Source organism: Leptodactylus fuscus, chromosome 1 (genome assembly GCF_031893055.1).
Source record: "Leptodactylus fuscus isolate aLepFus1 chromosome 1, aLepFus1.hap2, whole genome shotgun sequence".
NCBI lineage: Eukaryota > Metazoa > Chordata > Amphibia > Anura > Leptodactylidae > Leptodactylus > Leptodactylus fuscus.
This window is the reverse complement of record NC_134265.1, coordinates 107,085,992-107,107,380: the sequence shown is the minus strand read 5'-3', so window position 1 is coordinate 107,107,380 and position 21,389 is coordinate 107,085,992. Positions and strand designations below refer to the sequence as shown.

General features: G+C 43.7%; 1 protein-coding gene across 1 annotated transcript in view; it reads right to left on the bottom strand.

Moving 5' to 3' along the window:
* Positions 1 to 21,389, bottom strand: part of ARVCF (ARVCF delta catenin family member) — a 531,145-nt gene that overhangs the window by 266,217 nt on the left and 243,539 nt on the right. Inside the window, exon 4 of the mRNA XM_075275546.1 lies at positions 11,131 to 11,187. The gene's annotated coding sequence lies outside the window, so the exon portion shown is untranslated. The remainder of the gene's footprint in view (positions 1 to 11,130; positions 11,188 to 21,389) is intronic.

The following is a 21,389-nucleotide window of genomic DNA, read 5'->3' as shown; positions in this document are numbered from 1 at the left end:
GGGAGCCTCTAAACAGCCCAGTTTGGGCAAATTCATGGTGGAGGGAGCCTCTAACCAGCCCAGTTTGGACCAATTAATGGTGGAGGGAGCCTCTAAACAGCCAAGTTTTGGGAAATTCATGGTGGAGGGAGCCTCTAACCAGCCCAGTTTGGACCAATTCATGGTGGAGGGAGCCTCTAAACAGCCCAGTTTGGGCAAATTCATGGTGGAGGGAGCCTCTAAAAAACCCAGTTTGGACCAATTCATGGTGGAGGGAGCCTCTAACCAGCCCAGTTTGGACCAATTAATGGTGGAGGGAGCCTCTAAACAGCCAAGTTTGGACCAATTCATGGTGGAGGGAGCCTCTAAAAACCCCAGTTTGGACCAATTCATGGTGGAGGGAGCCTCTAACCAGCCCAGTTTGGGCAAATTCATGGTGGAGGGAGCCTCTAAACAGCCCAGTTTGGGCAAATTCATGGTGGAGGGAGCCTCTAACCAGCCCAGTTTGGACCAATTAATGGTGGAGGGAGCCGCTAAACAGCCCAGTTTGGACCAATTCATGGTGGAGGGAGCCTCTAAAAACTCCAGTTTGGACCAATTCATGGTGGAGGGAGCCTCTAAAAAACCCAGTTTGGACCAATTCATGGTGGAGGGAGCCTCTAACCAGCCCAGTTTGGACCAATTAATGGTGGAGGGAGCCTCTAAACAGCCAAGTTTGGACCAATTCATGGTGGAGGGAGCCTCTAAAAACCCCAGTTTGGACCAATTCATGGTGGAGGGAGCCTCTAACCAGCCCAGTTTGGACCAATTAATGGTGGAGGGAGCCTCTAACCAGCCCAGTTTGGACCAATTAATGGTGGAGGGAGCCTCTAACCAGCCCAGTTTGGACCAATTAATGGTGGAGGGAGCCTCTAACCACCCCAGTTTGGACCAATTCATGGTGGAGGGAGCCTCTAAACAGCCAAGTTTGGATCAATTCATGGTGGAGGGAGCCTCTAAAAACCCCAGTTTGGACCAATTCATGGTGGAGGGAGCCTCTAACCAGCCCAGTTTGGACCAATTAATGGTGGAGGGAGCCTCTAAACAGCCAAGTTTTGGGAAATTCATGGTGGAGGGAGCCTCTAACCAGCCCAGTTTGGACCAATTAATGGTGGAGGGAGCCTCTAAACAGCCCAGTTTGGACCAATTCATGGTGGAGGGAGCCTCTAAACAGCCCAGTTTGGGCAAATTCATGGTGGAGGGAGCCTCTAAAAAACCCAGTTTGGACCAATTCATGGTGGAGGGAGCCTCTAACCAGCCCAGTTTGGGCAAATTCATGGTGGAGGGAGCCTCTAAACAGCCCAGTTTGGGCAAATTCATGGTGGAGGGAGCCTCTAACCAGCCCAGTTTGGACCAATTAATGGTGGAGGGAGCCGCTAAACAGCCCAGTTTGGGCAAATTCATGGTGGAGGGAGCCTCTAAACAGCCCAGTTTGGACCAATTCATGGTGGAGGGAGCCTCTAAAAAACCCAGTTTGGACCAATTCATGGTGGAGGGAGCCTCTAAACAGCCCAGTTTGGGCAAATTCATGGTGGAGGGAGCCTCTAACCAGCCCAGTTTGGACCAATTAATGGTGGAGGGAGCCTCTAAACAGCCAAGTTTTGGGAAATTCATGGTGGAGGGAGCCTCTAACCAGCCCAGTTTGGACCAATTAATGGTGGAGGGAGCCTCTAAACAGCCCAGTTTGGACCAATTCATGGTGGAGGGAGCCTCTAAACAGCCCAGTTTGGGCAAATTCATGGTGGAGGGAGCCTCTAAACAGCCCAGTTTGGACCAATTCATGGTGGAGGGAGCCTCTAAAAAGCCCAGTTTGGGCAAATTCATGGTGGAGGGAGCCTCTAAAAAACCCAGTTTGGACCAATTCATGGTGGAGGGAGCCTCTAACCAGCCCAGTTTGGACCAATTAATGGTGGAGGGAGCCTCTAAACAGCCAAGTTTGGACCAATTCATGGTGGAGGGAGCCTCTAAAACCCCCAGTTTGGACCAATTCATGGTGGAGGGAGCCTCTAACCAGCCCAGTTTGGGCAAATTCATGGTGGAGGGAGCCTCTAAACAGCCCAGTTTGGGCAAATTCATGGTGGAGGGAGCCTCTAACCAGCCCAGTTTGGACCAATTAATGGTGGAGGGAGCCGCTAAACAGCCCAGTTTGGACCAATTCATGGTGGAGGGAGCCTCTAAAAACCCCAGTTTGGACCAATTCATGGTGGAGGGAGCCTCTAAAAAACCCAGTTTGGACCAATTCATGGTGGAGGGAGCCTCTAACCAGCCCAGTTTGGGCAAATTCATGGTGGAGGGAGCCTCTAACCAGCAGAGTTGTGGGAAAGCAGGGTGGAGGGAGCCTCTAACCAGCAGAGTTGGTGGAAATCAGGGTGGAGGGAGCCTCTAACCAGCAGAGTTGGGGGAAATCATGTTGGAGGGAGCCTAGTATTAGCAGAATTGTGCAACGCTTATGGTGGATGAGTATGAGGATGCGGAGGAATTGGAGAGGTTGAGTACAGACATGGAGTTTCATGTTGGGGTGCTTTACACAGGTGGGCACAAAAATGAAGGCTCTATCCAGTGGTGGTTCATTTTTATCAAAGTGAGCCGGTCGGCACTCTCAGCTGACAGACGGGTGCGCTTGTCAGTGATGATGCCACCGGCTGCACTGAACACCCTCTCAGATAGGACGCTGGCGGCAGGACAGGACAGCACCTCCAAGGCATATAGGGCAAGTTCAAGCCACAGGTCCAACTTCGACACCCAATACGTGTAGGGCGCAGAGGGGTCGGAGAGGACAGGGCTGTGGTCGGAAAGGTATTCCCGCAACATGCGCCTATACTTCTCACGCCTGGTGACACTAGGACCCTCCGTGGCGGCACTTTGGCGAGGGGGTGCCATCAAGGTGTCCCAGACCTTAGACAGTGTGCCCCTCGTTTGTGTGGACCGGTGAGAACTTGGTTGCCTACTGGAGGAACTGCCCTCCCTGCCGCCAACGTCACATGCTGGAAACATCTCCATCATATTCTGCACCAATTGCCTGTGGCAAGCATTGATGCGATTGGCCCTCCCCTCTACCGGAATAAAAGACGAGATGTTGTTTTTATACCGGGGGTCAAGGATAGCAAAGATCCAGTACTGGTTGTCCTCCATGATTTTGACAATACGCTTGTCGGTTGTAAAGCACCCCAACATGAACTCAGCCATGTCTGCCACAGTGTTAGTTGGCATGACTCCTCTGGCCCCACCGGAAAGTTCAATCTCCATTTCCTCCTCATCCTCCATGTCTACCCATCCGCGCTGCAACAATGGGACGATTCGAAGTTGCCCGGAAGCCTCCTGTATCACCATCACATCATCGGACAACTCTTCTTCCTCCTCCTCCTCCTCCTCCTCCTCCTCCATTAAACGCAGTGAAGCGGACAGATGTGTGGACCTACTCTCCAGCTGTGACGGATCGGATGCTATCCCTAACTCCTCTGTGTGATCTGAGTTATCCCTGATGTCAATCAGGGATTCTCTCAGAACACACAAGAGCGGGATTGTAAGGCTCACCATCGCATCCTCAGAGCTCACCCTCCTTGTGGACTCCTCAAAGACCCGTAGGATGTCACAAAGGTCTCTCATCCATGGCCACTCATGGATGTGAAACTGAGGCAGCTGACTTTGTGGCACCCTAGGGTTTTGTAGCTGGTATTCCATCAAAGGTCTCTGCTGCTCAACCACTCTATTCAACATCTGAAACGTTGAGTTCCAGCGTGTGGGGACGTCGCACAAAAGCCGGTGTTGTGGCACATGCAGGCGTTGCTGGAGAGATTTTAAGCTAGCAGCGGCTACTGTCGACTTGCGAAAGTGGGCGCACATGCGCCGCACTTTCACCAGTAGCTCTGGAACATTGGGGTAGCTCTTTAGGAAACGTTGCACCACTAGGTTGAAGACGTGGGCCAGGCATGGAACATGTTGGAGTCCGGCAAGCTCCAGAGCTGCTACCAGGTTCCGGCCGTTATCACAAACGACCATGCCTGGGCCCAGGTGCAGCGGCTCAAACCATATTGCCGTCTCATCGAGGAGGGCATCCCTCACCTCGGAGGCAGTGTGCTGTCTGTCCCCCAAGCTGATCAGCTTCAGCACAGCCTGCTGACGTCTACCAACGCCAGTGCTGCAACGTTTCCAACTCGTAGCTGGGGTCAATCTAACAGCGGAGGAGGAGGCGGTGGCGGAGGAGGAGGCGGTGGCGGAGGAGGAGGCGGTAGAGGAGGAGGAGGAGGGGGGTGTTCTTCTCGTGTCCCTGCCAGGAATGTTAGGCGGGGAGACGAGGTACACCGGGCCAGTTTGGGAAGCAGTCCCAGCCTCAACTACATTCACCCAGTGTGCCGTCAGTGAAATGTAGCGTCCCTGTCCGCATGCACTTGTCCACGCGTCGGTGGTCAAGTGGACCTTTGTGCAAAGCGCGGAACTAAGGGCCCGCCTGATGTTGAGTGACACGTGCTGGTGCAAGGCGGGGACGGCACACCGGGAGAAGTAGTGACGGCTAGGGACGGCATAGCGAGGTGCCGCAGTTGCCATCAGGTCCAGGAAGGCGGGAGTTTCAACAAGCCGGAACGCCAACATCTCCTGGGCCAGCAGTTTAGCGATGTTGGCGTTCAAGGCTTGCGCGTGTGGGTGGTTAGCAGTGTATTTCTGCCGCCGCTCCAATGTCTGAGAGATGGTGGGTTGTTGTAAAGAAACGCCTGATGGTGCCTTTGATGGTGCAGGAGAAGGAGATAAGACAGGACCAGGGGAGGATGAGGTAGAAGTCAACAAAGTGGCGGAGGCAGATGAAGTGGTGTCCTGGCTCGTCCTCTGGAGTGCATCGCCAGCACAGTCAGCAGTGGCAGTGGCAGAGGCAGAGGCAGTGGCAGAGGCAGTGGCAGTGGCGTGAACGGCAGGCGGCCTTTGTCCTGCCGTTGCTGCCTGCCACTGATTCCAGTGCTTGGATTCCAAATGACGGCGCATTGAAGTGGTGGACAGGTTGCTCTTCTCAGAGCCCCTAATCAATTTCGAGAGGCAAATTGTGCAGACAACACTATATCTGTCCTCGGCGCATTCCTTGAAAAAACTCCACACCTTCGAGAAACGTGCCCTCGAGGTGGGAGTTTTTCGGGGCTGGGTACGAACTGGAACATCTTGGGAGATTCCGGGTGTGGCCTGGCTTCGCCTAAGCTGCTGACCTCTGCCTCTGCCTCTAGCTACCCTTTTTGGTGCTGCACCTGCCTCAACATCCACACTACTTTCCACGCTTGACATCCCCCCTGTCCAGGTCGGGTCAGTGTCCTCATCATCCACCACTTCCTCTTCCAACTCCTGTCTCATCTCCTCCTCCCGCACAATGCGCCGGTCAACTGGATGCCCTGACGGCAACTGCGTCACATCATCGTCGATGAGGGTGGGTTGCTGGTCATCCACCACCAAATCGAACGGAGATGGAGGAGACTCTAGTGTTTGAGCATCTGGACACAGATGCTCCTCTGTTAGGTTCGTGGAATCGTGACGTGGAGAGGCAGGTTGAGGGACAATGAAAGGAGCGGAGAACAGCTCTGGGGAGCAGGGACAGTTTGGGTTATTGTTCTGTAAAGCTTCGGAATTTTGGGAGGAAGGAAGACAAGACTGTTGGGTAATAGGAGGAGAGGAGGCAGAGTCTGACTGGCTGCTGGACAATGTGCTGTAAGCGTTCTCTGACAGCCATTGCAAGACCTGTTCCTGGTTCTCGGGCCTACTAAGGTTTGTACCCTGCAGTTTAGTTAATGTGGCAAGCAACCCTGGCACTGTGGAGTGGCGCAATGCTTGCTGCCCCACAGGAGTAGGCACGGGACGCCCTGTGGCTTCACTGCTACCTTGCTCCCCAGAACCATTCCCCCGACCTCGCCCACGGCCTCGTCCACGTCCCTTTCCGGGAGCCTTGCGCATTTTGAATTCCTAGTTAGAAATTGGCACTGTATACCAGTAGTAAAAATTGTGGGTGCACGTAACCCCAATATATTCTTTGAATTACCAGTCAGAAACTGGCACTATATGGCAGTAGCAAGAAATGAGGGTATTTGTATTCCCAATATATTCTTTGAATTCCCAGTCAGACACTGGCACTATATGGCAGTAGCAAGAAATGAGGGTATTTGTATTCCCAATATATTCTTTGAATTCCCAGTCAGACAATGGCACTGTATACCAGTAGTAAAAATTGTGGGTGCACGTAACCACAATATATTCTTTGAATTACCAGTCAGAAACTGGCACTATATGGCAGTAGCAAGAAATGAGGGTATTTATAACCCCAATATATTCTTTGAATTCCCAGTCAGACAATGGCACTGTATACCAGTAGTAAAAATTGTGGGTGCACGTAACCCCAATATATTCTTTGAATTACCAGTCAGAAACTGGCACTATATGGCAGTAGCAAGAAATGAGGGTATTTATAACCCCAATATATTCTTTGAATTCCCAGTCAGACAATGGCACTGTATACCAGTAGTAAAAATTGTGGGTGCACGTAACCCCAATATATTCTTTGAATTCCCAGTCAGACACTGGCACTATATGGCAGTAGCAAGAAATGAGGGTATTTGTATTCCCAATATACTCTTTGAATTCCCAGTCAGACAATGGCACTGTATACCAGTAGTAAAAATTGTGGGTGCACGTAACCCCAATATATTCTTTGAATTACCAGTCAGAAACTGGCACTATATGGCAGTAGCAAGAAATGAGGGTATTTGTATTCCCAATATATTCTTTGAATTCCCAGTCAGACAATGGCACTGTATACCAGTAGTAAAAATTGTGGGTGCACGTAACCCCAATATATTCTTTGAATTACCAGTCAGAAACTGGCACTATATGGCAGTAGCAAGAAATGAGGGTATTTGTATTCCCAATATATTCTTTGAATTCCCAGTCAGACACTGGCACTATATGGCAGTAGCAAGAAATGAGGGTATTTGTATTCCCAATATATTCTTTGAATTCCCAGTCAGACAATGGCACTGTATACCAGTAGTAAAAATTGTGGGTGCACGTAACCACAATATATTCTTTGAATTACCAGTCAGAAACTGGCACTATATGGCAGTAGCAAGAAATGAGGGTATTTGTATTCCCAATATATTCTTTGAATTCCCAGTCAGACAATGGCACTGTATACCAGTAGTAAAAATTGTGGGTGCACGTAACCCCAATATATTCTTTGAATTCCCAGTCAGACACTGGCACTATATGGCAGTAGCAAGAAATGAGGGTATTTGTATTCCCAATATATTCTTTGAATTCCCAGTCAGACAATGGCACTGTATACCAGTAGTAAAAATTGTGGGTGCACGTAACCCCAATATATTCTTTGAATTACCAGTCAGACACTGGCACTATATGGCAGTAGCAAGAAATTAGGGTATTTGTATTCCCAATATATTCTTTGAATTCCCAGTCAGACAATGGCACTGTATACCAGTAGTAAAAATTGTGGGTGCACGTAACCCCAATATATTCTTTGAATTACCAGTCAGAAACTGGCACTATATGGCAGTAGCAAGAAATGAGGGTATTTATAACCCCAATATATTCTTTGAATTCCCAGTCAGACAATGGCACTGTATACCAGTAGTAAAAATTGTGGGTGCACGTAACCCCAATATATTCTTTGAATTCCCAGTCAGACACTGGCACTATATGGCAGTAGCAAGAAATGAGGGTATTTGTATTCCCAATATACTCTTTGAATTCCCAGTCAGACAATGGCACTGTATACCAGTAGTAAAAATTGTGGGTGCACGTAACCCCAATATATTCTTTGAATTACCAGTCAGAAACTGGCACTATATGGCAGTAGCAAGAAATGAGGGTATTTGTATTCCCAATATATTCTTTGAATTCCCAGTCAGACAATGGCACTGTATACCAGTAGTAAAAATTGTGGGTGCACATAACCCCAATATATTCTTTGAATTCCCAGTCAGACACTGGCACTATATGGCAGTAGCAAGAAATGAGGGTATTTGTATTCCCAATATATTCTTTGAATTCCCAGTCAGACAATGGCACTGTATACCAGTAGTAAAAATTGTGGGTGCACGTAACCCCAATATATTCTTTGAATTCCCAGTCAGACACTGGCACTATATGGCAGTAGCAAGAAATGAGGGTATTTGTATTCCCAATATATTCTTTGAATTCCCAGTCAGACAATGGCACTGTATACCAGTAGTAAAAATTGTGGGTGCACGTAACCCCAATATATTCTTTGAATTACCAGTCAGAAACTGGCACTATATGGCAGTAGCAAGAAATGAGGGTATTTGTATTCCCAATATATTCTTTGAATTCCCAGTCAGACAATGGCACTGTATACCAGTAGTAAAAATTGTGGGTGCACGTAACCCCAATATATTCTTTGAATTCCCAGTCAGACACTGGCACTATATGGCAGTAGCAAGAAATGAGGGTATTTGTATTCCCAATATATTCTTTGAATTCCCAGTCAGACAATGGCACTGTATACCAGTAGTAAAAATTGTGGGTGCACGTAACCCCAATATATTCTTTGAATTCCCAGTCAGACACTGGCACTATATGGCAGTAGCAAGAAATGAGGGTATTTGTATTCCCAATATATTCTTTGAATTCCCAGTCAGACAATGGCACTGTATACCAGTAGTAAAAATTGTGGGTGCACGTAACCCCAATATATTCTTTGAATTCCCAGTCAGACACTGGCACTATATGGCAGTAGCAAGAAATGAGGGTATTTGTATTCCCAATATATTCTTTGAATTCCCAGTCAGACAATGGCACTGTATACCAGTAGTAAAAATTGTGGGTGCACGTAACCCCAATATATTCTTTGAATTCCCAGTCAGACACTGGCACTATATGGCAGTAGCAAGAAATGAGGGTATTTGTATTCCCAATATATTCTTTGAATTCCCAGTCAGACAATGGCACTGTATACCAGTAGTAAAAATTGTGGGTGCACGTAACCCCAATATATTCTTTGAATTCCCAGTCAGACACTGGCACTATATGGCAGTAGCAAGAAATGAGGGTATTTGTATTCCCAATATATTCTTTGAATTCCCAGTCAGACAATGGCACTGTATACCAGTAGTAAAAATTGTGGGTGCACGTAACCCCAATATATTCTTTGAATTCCCAGTCAGACACTGGCACTATATGGCAGTAGCAAGAAATGAGGGTATTTGTATTCCCAATATATTCTTTGAATTCCCAGTCAGACAATGGCACTGTATACCAGTAGTAAAAATTGTGGGTGCACGTAACCCCAATATATTCTTTGAATTCCCAGTCAGACACTGGCACTATATGGCAGTAGCAAGAAATGAGGGTATTTGTATTCCCAATATATTCTTTGAATTCCCAGTCAGACAATGGCACTGTATACCAGTAGTAAAAATTGTGGGTGCACGTAACCCCAATATATTCTTTGAATTCCCAGTCAGACACTGGCACTATATGGCAGTAGCAAGAAATGAGGGTATTTGTATTCCCAATATATTCTTTGAATTCCCAGTCAGACAATGGCACTGTATACCAGTAGTAAAAATTGTGGGTGTATATAGCCCCAATTCTATTGCTAGGGGACTTGCAGGGTATTTCTGGGGTGAAGGTGGGGGGGCACACCGTTGGAACGGGTATCGGGGTATATATCGGGTATACGGGAATACACTGACAGTGTATTCCATTCAGGATCCTGGGAAAGCTGGGTTGCGGCGATTGAGCCCGTCAGTGCCACGTTACACTGACAAGCTTCTCCCTGGAATTTAGCTCTTACAAGAGCTGTTGTGGTTGTCTTCTCCTTCCTATCCTAGCCTGTCCCTGCCTACCCAGAATCTAAGCCCTAGCTAGCTGGACGGAAACCTCCGTCCTCGGTGAATTGCAAGCTCAGAATGACGCGAACCTGGGCGGCGCTGTTCTTTTAAATTAGAGGTCACATGTTTTCGGCAGCCAATGGGTTTTGCCTACTTTTCTCAACGTCACCGGTGTCGTAGTTCCTGTCCCACCTACCCTGCGCTGTTATTGGAGCAAAAAAGGCGCCAGGGAAGGTGGGAGGGGAATCGAGTAATGGCGCACTTTACCACGCGGTGTTCGATTCAATTCGAACATGCCGAACAGCCTAATATCCGATCGAACATGAGTTCGATAGAACACTGTTCGCTCATCTCTAGTAATTATAGGTCATACATAAACATTATCTGTTGTGTATACACCTTGGCTGTATGTAGATCTGATGCATTTATAGAATGTCTGTATTTGCATATATAATATTTTATGTGCTTTTGTGTGTGCATATGTTTGCAGGTTTTTGTACATAAAGCTAGACGAACATGTGCACTATCATTTTCAGTTGATGGTAGTATGGTAGAAACCAATGGGGACCGATGGATATCACTTATAATATGGTTCAATGATTGGCCCCATTGTTTTAATAGGAAGAATAGTGCTACATGCTGAGTTATTCTTCCTATCAAACATAACTAAATTGGCCACTCAGTTTCAGAACAGAGCCTTGGACACAGATATGAATTAAGTCTTAAATTACAAGATACGAGAAATTACACCCAAAAATTAAGTTTGCTTGATATAACCAGAGAAAAAAAAAATTAGAGGATCTGTCATATTTTGCAAAAAAAAAAAAAAACAAACAAACATATGAACGGGCCTAGAGCAATTATTAAAATAGTCCTGCAATGAAGCAGGCATGAAATGGTTAAAGTACGACATTGGTGAATATGTTTGGTGTGGTGATGTTCATTGTCTGAAGGGCAAATGCCACATTCCATTTCACAGGTTATTGCTGATTAACTGGCACAGATTCTCTCAAGCCTTGGGCATCTTTACAAAATAAGTATCCAACAATTAACTGTTTCACCAAGCAGCGAGGTGTAACATCTCAGACATTCTCCCATTCCAGATGTTCTATGGACGAAAAGCAGCAGACAAATGTTTGGAATTCAGGATGTGAACCTTTTTAGATGAACAATTGATAAATGAACATTTTAGATGCTGAAATTTCCTCAAGTGTAAGAAATATCATGTATACAGAAAAATATTAGGCAGAACTCTGGGTGGTTCTATAGGACATACCTGTCATGCAAAACGATGTTGACAAGATGATTTCATTTTGATCGAGATCTAAAATCCCTGCAGAGATTAAAATAAAATACACAGAATTAGGATTTATTTATCTATAAAAATATGTATGTGCTCAAGAAGACTTTTTACATGTAAGACTCTAGTAAGGTTAGCTCCAAGCCCTGTAGAATTCAGCTCCTGATCTGGTCTTTGGGACACGGAGTACCACTGGGAAGAGTCTGGTTGACTAAATCAAGGTAAGGATGCTTAATGGATTTCATGCACAGATGACTGTACATGGTAAAGTTTTGTTGCACATCCATTTAGTAAAAAAATAAGATCTTAGAACAATATTTTAAGGTCAGTAAACCTGAGTACCATTTCATGTTGTTTTGCTTGCAGTGCCTCTTGCATTTCACTTGTGTGAGCTATTTTTTCAGCCCTGCAAGTACTTAAGACTCCCTAGAGATTTCACTTTCTGTACACAACATACATAACAACCATAGTGAAATGATACTACATAAAGCCCAGTATCCCACAAAGCCAACATAGATTGTTTATACAACACATATTTCCAATGTTTAACATCTAAACTTTGCTTTCAAACCACACATTCCCATACATCTCTCCCACCCTCTTAGGCAAGCCTTGTACAGGACTATAACTCCCATCATGCAATTTGTGCTGTTCAAATCCCACCAAAATATTTCTCTGTGTAACTGCAGAACTGTTGACTCTGACTAAAGTCCATATAGTTTTCAGGATGAATGGCCCAGAGTTATGGGGTTTTTTCACTGCCTTCTCAGATATATTTCCCTTTTGCCCTGTTAATTTACTTGACCTGATTAGCAAGATGCCAGAGATAGTGTCCAATTTTCCAAGCCTAATTCCTCCCTGGAGGTAGCTTAGCTCATCCCTTTATTTCAACCTGGGCACAGCACTGTCATGATTGTGCTAACTTTGTTATTCTTAGTAGGGGGTGTCTGGGATCAGTGGACTGAGAGCCTTGCTATCATATTTTAGCAGAGAAGCTGACTCCATATTAGACTTTCAAAGAGTTATGACTGTATATAGTCATACAGACCCCAGGCTCTTGTTGTTCTTCCTGGACTGCTGGGATGTGTCACGAAGTGCTGTGATGCTGTTGAAGCTAATCCCTTGGACTAAGGTCCCTATTGCCTATGGAGATACCATGCACCCTGGACTATTCTGCTAATGGCGTAGTCAAACCCTTACCACCTAAGGATTACTTATGGACTCTAAAGGACTGTGCCTTGGATTTCATGAGGTGAAATCCGGAGACCCAACTTGGTATTATAATTCTGTTTTTAATTTTTTATTCTTTTTATCTTACTGCACTGTAACATGCCTTTCTGTAACCATATAGGCTTGTATCCGCTAGCATATATCTCTATGTATGTTGGTTGTCTAGTATCGACCCTCTTGGGTTAATAAATATAAAAAACTTTAGAAAGCTCGTCTCCTATTATCCTATAAGACCGGGTCCCTCTCTCAGGGTGAGAGCGGATGGTAAGGATAAGAAGGTGATCGCAGTTTTGCCCGTGGCAAGGCCAGGTAGGCCAGAGGCTTTGGTGAGGCGAGAACCTTCACAACATCCCACCAAAATATTTCTCTGTGCTACTGCAGAACTGTTGACTCTGACCAAAGTCCATATAGTTTTCAGTATAGCTATCACCATATTTCCCAAAGGCCAACGTCAATTTCAGTTGGCAAGTACATTCATTAGTCATATGGCACAAGTATGTGCCTGCCCACAGTAGATCTATATAGAGGTGAATAAAGGGGCTAAAATATTGAAGACAACACTGCAGAGCAGACTACATTTGTATGAATAGTGTAACATAACAGTTTCCATCACTCTAGGGAGGGTCTTTTTTTCAGTTCATGGAATAACATTAAAGATGTGTGGGAAGCAGAAAAACGATAAGGATCTGAGCGACTCTGACAAGGGCCATCTTGTGATAGCCTGATAACTGGGTCACAAGAAATGGCAAATCTTGTGTTGTGGTTCGCGTATGCAGTGGTTCGAACATATGAAAAGTGATCAAAGAAGGGCAACCAGTGAACTGTAAAGAATTAAAGGCACCTAAAGCTCATCAATGTATATGTAGAGCATAGCCTGTTAGTACAGCCTGTTATATCCAATCTCACAACAGAGTAGCATGTGAGGATCAGAACTGGACCATGGAGCAAATACAGATGGTGGTCTGGTCCAATGAACTTACATTCTCTCTTACTTTGTTGGCACAGTAGGATGTGCTTATCTAAGAAAACAATGGTACTAAAATGCACTATTGGAACACTGGACGCCACTAGAAACAGTACGGTAGTGGATTATTTCATCAGGACAATGTGCTGTCTACATAGGGCATTGTTTATTTGGTGGCACCAGGGAAACCTACCAGATTTTGGGTAAGTCTGGAATATTACACACTACTTTTTTGTCTGAACCTAGATCCAAGTACAGCCAATGTGTACAGACTGGCAAGTCCAGTTTTACAATGCAAGCACACATACTGAAGCGTGGACATGAAACCTGGAAATGGAAATTAGGCAATTTAATGGTGTCATTTCTCATACTAGGTAAATATGTCTCATGATAAGTAAACAAGCCTGACCTACAGCGGTATGTTTGCTCAATGTGGCACACAGTATTTTATTATTGTATGATTTTTTTTCTTTGTTATGACAGCTCAGTTATCATATACTTGACGATACACAGTTGCTCTTGACTTTAACCATTAACAATAAAACAATATGCTGAAAAGAGAGAGATCACTAAAATGTAGTTAAGAAAAGAAAACACATACGTCAGTCCATGCTGACAACTCCAGGATCAAGAAACATTTCTTTTCCAAATGTCACATGTAAAATTGCCATTCTTAAATGCCACCAGTCATTATAAAATGACATGAGACAAGCACAGGATGTTAGTAAATGAATCCCAATAGGACCGGGGTCAAATCTGCCAAGCAGGTGTGCACATTCCACAGGGGGCACCATGTCCTAATAATTTTTAATGACAGCAAGCTAGATAACCCAGGAAATGAAAAATATGATGTTATTGTCCAAGTGAAGATGTGTCACAGTATAGCTGATTGATAGTTCTCATTTTACTCAACATGACAACTCCACACTGAGCATATGAAAAATTCATTCTCAGCATCTGGGCGCTTGTCACAATACCACTGTTGGATGCATACGTGGAACGTCATTCACTTCTTGTTTGCTTCGCTAACCAAAGTACAACATAAGTTTTAAAATAGGTAATGTTCTACATGATACAATGCAACAAGATTGGCAAGCTGCGACACTGTGGTAACGAGTTATCTTATTGCTCTATGGCATTGTTCTCTTTGGTTGCTATGGTGTACAAGACCAATTTTATATATTTTATATATATATATATATATATATATATATATATATATATATATATATATATATATATATTTTCTATATTAGGCTAAGGCCCCAAGAAGTGAAACCTAGCTGAAAAAACCTGTAGAAAAAATGCAGCCACAACTCATTGCGTTTTATATCTGCAACAGTTTTTTTTTGCTGCATTTTTCTCTTCTTTTTTCCTTCCCCTATTCAATTAACATGCTGTGTTTTTCAAAAACGCCCACATTTTTGAAAAGTCAGCTTTTCCACAGCTCTTTTTTCCCACAATGTGTGGTTGGGATTAACCAAAATCTCAATCACTTTGCAGAAAAAATGCTGTGCTTATGCAACATGGGGCCTTAGCCTAAAGCCCCTTGCAGACGACCGTATGAATGGTCAGTGTGCTATCTGTGTTTTTCCCAGATAGCACACTGATCCATTGGGCTCACACACAAGACCACAAATTATACGGCCCTATGTGTGGGCTGACAGTCTGGGTCCCAAAATATGGAACAGGTCCTATATCTGTCCAATTTGGCAGCTGCGCTTCCTCTTCCAATGACATCTGTGTGTCACCTGTCTGCTGCCCGTGCCGCTCATTCACGGCTGTCGGTTAGCACACGGTCATGTGCAACCGGCTTTAGTCTGTGTCTTAGTTATATCTGTTCTGGAAATGCTGAGTGACAAGTAGTATGGACAACATTACGGCTCACCCAGTTATCACCCAGTTTCTCAGACATTTCTAGGACACACTGTCCAGTTGTCTAGCAATACTAGGGATTTATAACTTTATAACTGGGCAGCTTTGATATTAGGGAATTTCCAAAAACACAGAACATATTATTTAACTGTAATGTACAATTTTTTTTTAGCCGCTGAGTGTGGTACTTAATGGAAGCACCTGGTACTTCCGCTTTGACACCGGCCGCTTAACCCCCCGCGTGCCGGCTATGTCCATTCATTTCAATGCGTACGTGCTGTTCGGATCGGCTGATCCGAACAGTACTCGCTCATCTCTAGATAGGACGCTGGTTAATAGGATATTAAAGGGAATTGTCATGAGGAAATAGAACAGCAAAAGTTCCCAATAATTTTCTTCTATTTTCTGGCAGATTTGGCATAATGCAGAAAAAGAACTTTGAACACTGTATTCTTAGTGTAGAACCAAGAAGTTGGAGCAGTTTTCTGGAAAAGCCACTATGGCCACTGCTCCTCCTGGGTTGATTGACATTCTATGTTGGATGTGACTGGTTAGACAGGTATCTGGACTGTGGAACATCAACCAAGCCAGGAGGTCCAGAATGACTTCTTCAGAAATGGTTTCACCTCTATGATACTATATAGGAATGAAATAATATAATATGTTATTTTCCTGCAGGATGCCAAACCTGCCAGAAATTGGGAACCTGTTACCATCGTGAATTACACATTGACTTTGGTCTTGAGGGCTAATTCCTCACGACAAGTTTATTTTAAGGAAAGGTAAAAATTGCTAATTTACATTGCTCTCATACATGATGATATCATTCCAGATGTCAATGCATATACACTAATGTAACTACATGTGAGTAACTTTATCGTTTAGCTCTGTGTAGCTGGATATGATGTACATAAGAAATGTGCGGATAAAAGAAGACACAAAATATGTTTCATAGCACGATCTACAGCGTTCTGTTCTCTCAACTTTACACATTTTGATGAAATATATTTGCTGAAATGTACAACAACATTGTGCTGTTTTCTGTAACTCTTAGATCAATACAAGGTCGGAAATAGCAGTCTGTTTCCCAGAAATGAAATCTACACGGCTTCTGGCATGGTCTATGCTTCATATAGCAGAACTGTGGCACATCAGAGATTTATCTCCCAAACAGCAAAATAATTTTATAGTGGGAACCTATTGTGGAAGATAAATCAATTGTCAGTTTTACCTGCTCGCCGTTAAAATCACCTTCCATCCTCGTAAAACACATACAAATCACCAGTCTCCAGCACCGGCCTGATGATACAGGCTGTTTCCCGCCCTGAGTACTATGCCCGGGGTATATAAAAAGTAAAGAGTAATAATTATTGCTTTATAACAGCGGCCCTGTAGAAATAGTCATGCTTAGAGAAGAGATGGAGTGTTACAGAGTGATGATATAAGGTGAAGGTGCCTGCTTGTAAATATGAGATAAAGCAGACAACTGCAACACGAGCCAAGAAGAACCTTTCAGATCATGCAGACACATCAGACAGCAGAACAACCTTGCTGTGTGCTGCTACACATTAGTTGTCTCTGTAGCGACGTGCCATACAGCTGCTAATAGGATGTAGCCTGTTATTTATAAAAAAAAAAAAAAAATGTGGATTTTTAGTTTGCTAATCTCATTCGCTTTGTTCATAGCCTGTCAGCTTTACAATCCATTCTAGAACGTATGAATAGGAACAGAATGTGAAGAATACTAAATACTAAAATGGAATATAAAGGCTTTATGTGTAGTGTATGTTTTAGGCTTATATCACATAAAATGTATATGAACTGTAACCATTTGTAATGACTTGGATTTTCCAGTAATCTGGGATCAGAAAAATCCTATATTGTCTCTTCAATGACAATGTGGATTGCCTAGAGAGCTGTTCCTTAAATCCGAGGAAATGGTGAGATAGGAGTTAAAATATTTTACATTGAAAGGCAATTTTACACTCCAGTGCATGCCATCCTCTACTGGCATGTGCTAGTCTGTAAGAGAATCCAGACATTATTGTGTATGAAGAAGCTCATCTTTAGACAATCAGACAGGTAGATGTCAGGATAGAAGATGACATTATGACCTTTAGCAGCAAAGAAAATAGAAAACCAGCTTTCTCAACATGTATTTTGGGATAGATTATAAAGGAAGAAAAAAAACTGTGCTGTGCTTTAGTCAATGTCTTCTTTTATACAGTATGAGAGCTAGGAAATATCTGGCAATACTTACATTAAAATCACAGGGCAATACATATGTAACTGCGGTGAATAACATGGGCCAAGATCCTAACAAGGTAAAGTCTTACCCATAGCGAAACACAACTCAAAAAATGGTGCGGAAAAAACCTTAGCAGAAACGCATTGCAGTTTTTTCCGCAGCGTTTTTCAAGGACTTGCGATAGCGCTCCTTCTCACGTTTAGGGTGAAGCAGACGGTCACTTACAGTGCTGTCAAGTGCCATCAAGGTCTCATACATGGGGTGGGATTTGTTCTCCAACATGGAGCTCACCACAGACAGTGTCCTTTTGTCACCCACCACCTGTACTGAGTCCAGGGGGCTCCCCAGGACAGAACTGGCCCTTCTGGTCAGCCTGTCAAGTCTATTTCTGTCCCTGGTTGATATACTGCTCCCCCAGCAGGCCACTCCGAAAAAGATGGCTGAGGCAACCACAGAGTTGAAAAAGGCCCTAAGAAGTGGCCCCTGGACTCCGAAGGCCCTCAGCCTCCTGAGCAAGTAGAGCCTGCTGTGACCCTTTCTGTGCAGCGCCTCCAGGTGATCAGCCCAGTCTAATTTATTATTGAGGAGCACACCCAGGTACTTATAGGTTCTGAGTATCTCAATGCATGTCCCTTGGATCTCCACCGGGGTCGGAGCACTTCTCCGTTTACTAAAGTCCACCACCATCTCCTTGGTCTTCCCAGCATTAATCTTGAGGTGGTTCAGCTGGCACTATTCAACAAAGTTCCGGTTTAAGTCTCTGTATTCCCTATCGTCACCATCAGTGATAAGGCCTACTATCGCAGAGTCATCGGAGTACTTCTGTAAGTAACAGTTGGATGAGTTGTGCCTAAAGTCAGCAGTGTACAGTGTGAAGATAAATGGGGCAAGAACTGTACCTTGTGGTGCCCCCGTACTACAGATCACAGTGTCAGACACACAGTCCCGGGCTCTCACATACTGAGGGTGGTATCCATACAGTCCTATGAAAAAGTTTGGGCACCCCTATTAATCTTAATAATTTTTAGTTCTAAATATTTTGGTGTTTGCAACAGCCATTTCAGTTTGATATATCTAATAACTGATGGACACAGTAATATTTCAGGATTGAAATGAGGTTTATTGTACTAACAGAAAATGTGCAATATGCATTAAACCAAAATTTGACCGGTGCAAAAGTATGGGCACCTCAACAGAAAAGTGACATTAATATTTAGTAGATCCTCCTTTTGAAAAGATAACAGCCTCTAGTCGCTTCCTGTAGATTTTAATCAATTCTTGGATCCTGGATGAAGGTATTTTGGACCATTCCTCTTTACAAAACAATTCAAGTTCCGTTAAGTTTGATGGTCGGCAAGCATGGACAGCCCGCTTCAAATCATCCCACAGATGTTCAATGATATTCAGGTCTGGGGACTGGGATGGCCATTTTTAATAAGCTTGTTTTATGTTAGCGCTCCAGTTAAGGCCTCTTTTTTGACCCTGATAACACTTACTGAAGAGAAGGATTCTAATAAAATAAGTAAATAAGGAAAAACTGGCTGATGCTTATACATATATAAAAGTGCTATGTTAAACTTCTATTCTTCGTAGGGATACAGACGTAGTCCCAATTGGTGAAGTTAGGGTACCACCCTGTTTCAATAGGTAAAAGAAGAACTTCACATGAAGTAGTGTCGAACCAACCACCATACGTTTTTATTGGTAAAGTTTGAGTTAACGTTTTCGGTCTCAAAAGACCTTCATCAGACTCTGTAATGTTAAGGACATAAACACATTGGAAATTTGTATTGAGGTAAAGGCAATCCCAAGTACCTCGGCTGTAGCATAACCAGGCCCGCATTTAATCCAGACGTTGGAAAGAATTAGAACAACAGCGCAAAATGAAAGTCAGTCTCTTCCTGGCAGACTGACTTTCATTTTGCGCTGTTGTTCTAATTCTTTCCAACGTCTGGATTACATGCGGGCCTGGTTTGGCTACAGCCGAGGTACTTGGGATTGCCTTTACCTCAATACAAATTTCCAATGTGTTTCTTCCCTTAACATTAAGGAGTCTGATGAAGGTCCTTTGAGACCGAAAACGTTAACTCAAACTTTACCAATAAAAACGTATGGTGGTTGGTTCGACACTACTTCATGTGAAGTTCTTCTTTTACCTATGTTAAACTTCTAGTGACAAGTAAAAGATTATCAGGTCACTGAGATATATACTGGTAAATATAAATTGAGCTGTTATAAAACTGACCTGGCATGTGAGTGACTTAAATAAGGATACCAGACTATAAGTCCTACTGAGGACTAGGCCTGATATTAGCAAGTGAATGAATAATCTGTAGTACCATAAAGTGCAAGATTACAATTAAAGATGAGGGACTTAGATATAACTAGGTACTGAGGACTGACATATCTAGGGCATTGGATCTTAATACAATTTGCAGACAAAGGAGTCAGGAACACTGGTAATTTGGCAGCTTGTCTAAGGTGGATTAGATCAGACCTATTCAGTCAGTAGCCTTAGGTATTTGTGTGCCTTAATGTCATAATGGTACAGACTCTGAACGTTAATATACTGAGACTTATTAGAAGTGCCTACATAACATGCTATTAATGCACATGGTAGATTGTTATTGGTATATAAACAAGCAATGATTCAGTACAATTTTGTCAAAAGTTAATTATCAAATCAATTGGGAAAGAAGAAACTTATATAAATATATTGTGTAGCCAAACTATCATGAGGTTTATATAAGAGTTTATAAGGGCAGAGTTGTAAATGAAGCTCTGGGCAGTAATACAGGTAGCAACTCACGATCCGTAAAAGATAATTAAACAATGTAGTTAGAAAGTTACACATTTTATGTTAAACATTTGTAAAATAGTATCCTGAGATAAACAGGTTAAAGTGTTTGGCTGACAACTATCTATCCTGACCCTCCCGCCTTCCCACACACACAGTGGTGCAACTACCGCTATGACTGATACGGAGCTTGAGACATTAGGAGGCTCGGTGGGCTCCGTTTGCTTTTTTTTTTTTGAATAGAATCTTACCAGTCCTATTTACATACTGAACTCTAGTCCTGCCCACAGCTACCTCCACTTGAACAGCGTCAGGACGTCACTGACAGGGACGTGATATGGGACACATGGGATGTCACATGGGTCAGGCCGGCGTCACAAAGTATTATGACGCTGGTGTAACCCATGTCTCTGACATCATTGAAGAGGCCCAAACTCCTGCGATGGAAGCCAGGAGAGGTGATTAACACTAACAATTATAGGGGAGAATCTTGGGTGCAAACCAGCCATGAAAAATGGATGTTTTTTAACCGCCAATTTTGCACCACTGTTGTGTGAATGTAGGCTTACAGTGGCTAAATCAATGCTGCTATTGTGTGTTCATACTGCAAAATATGATTGTCTTTATACAGAGAAACCAAAATAAAGAGCAGGAAAGCAGCAGTTTGAACCAAAGATGAGACAGTAGGTGTGTCTTAGACTACCTAGATCACTGCTCTGCCCTATTAGAACCTGAGCCAACACAAACCACCGCAGCAAGAGCTAAGGAAAATAAATAGCAGGTACTGTAGGTACTGACTTGTATATAACGTTTAACCTCAGAACGGGATGACTGCTTTAATACATGCAGACTTCTCCTTCAAGATGTCAATGGAGTGTGCACCTTATACGCAACCTAATGTAATAAAAGCTTTATGAAAATCTGTAAGGTATGCACTTTTGTCAATGCTAGGGAAAATATTGAGAACACATCTTAAAAAAGCTGGTGCTGTCCTTGAAAATTGGAAAGAACAGATTACAGGTAGTAATGTACTGAATCAGGACATGCATATGTTAATACTACATGTTTTTCCTTCAGAAAACTATGTGCAAAATATAAAGTGTGATTAAAACATTAAACAC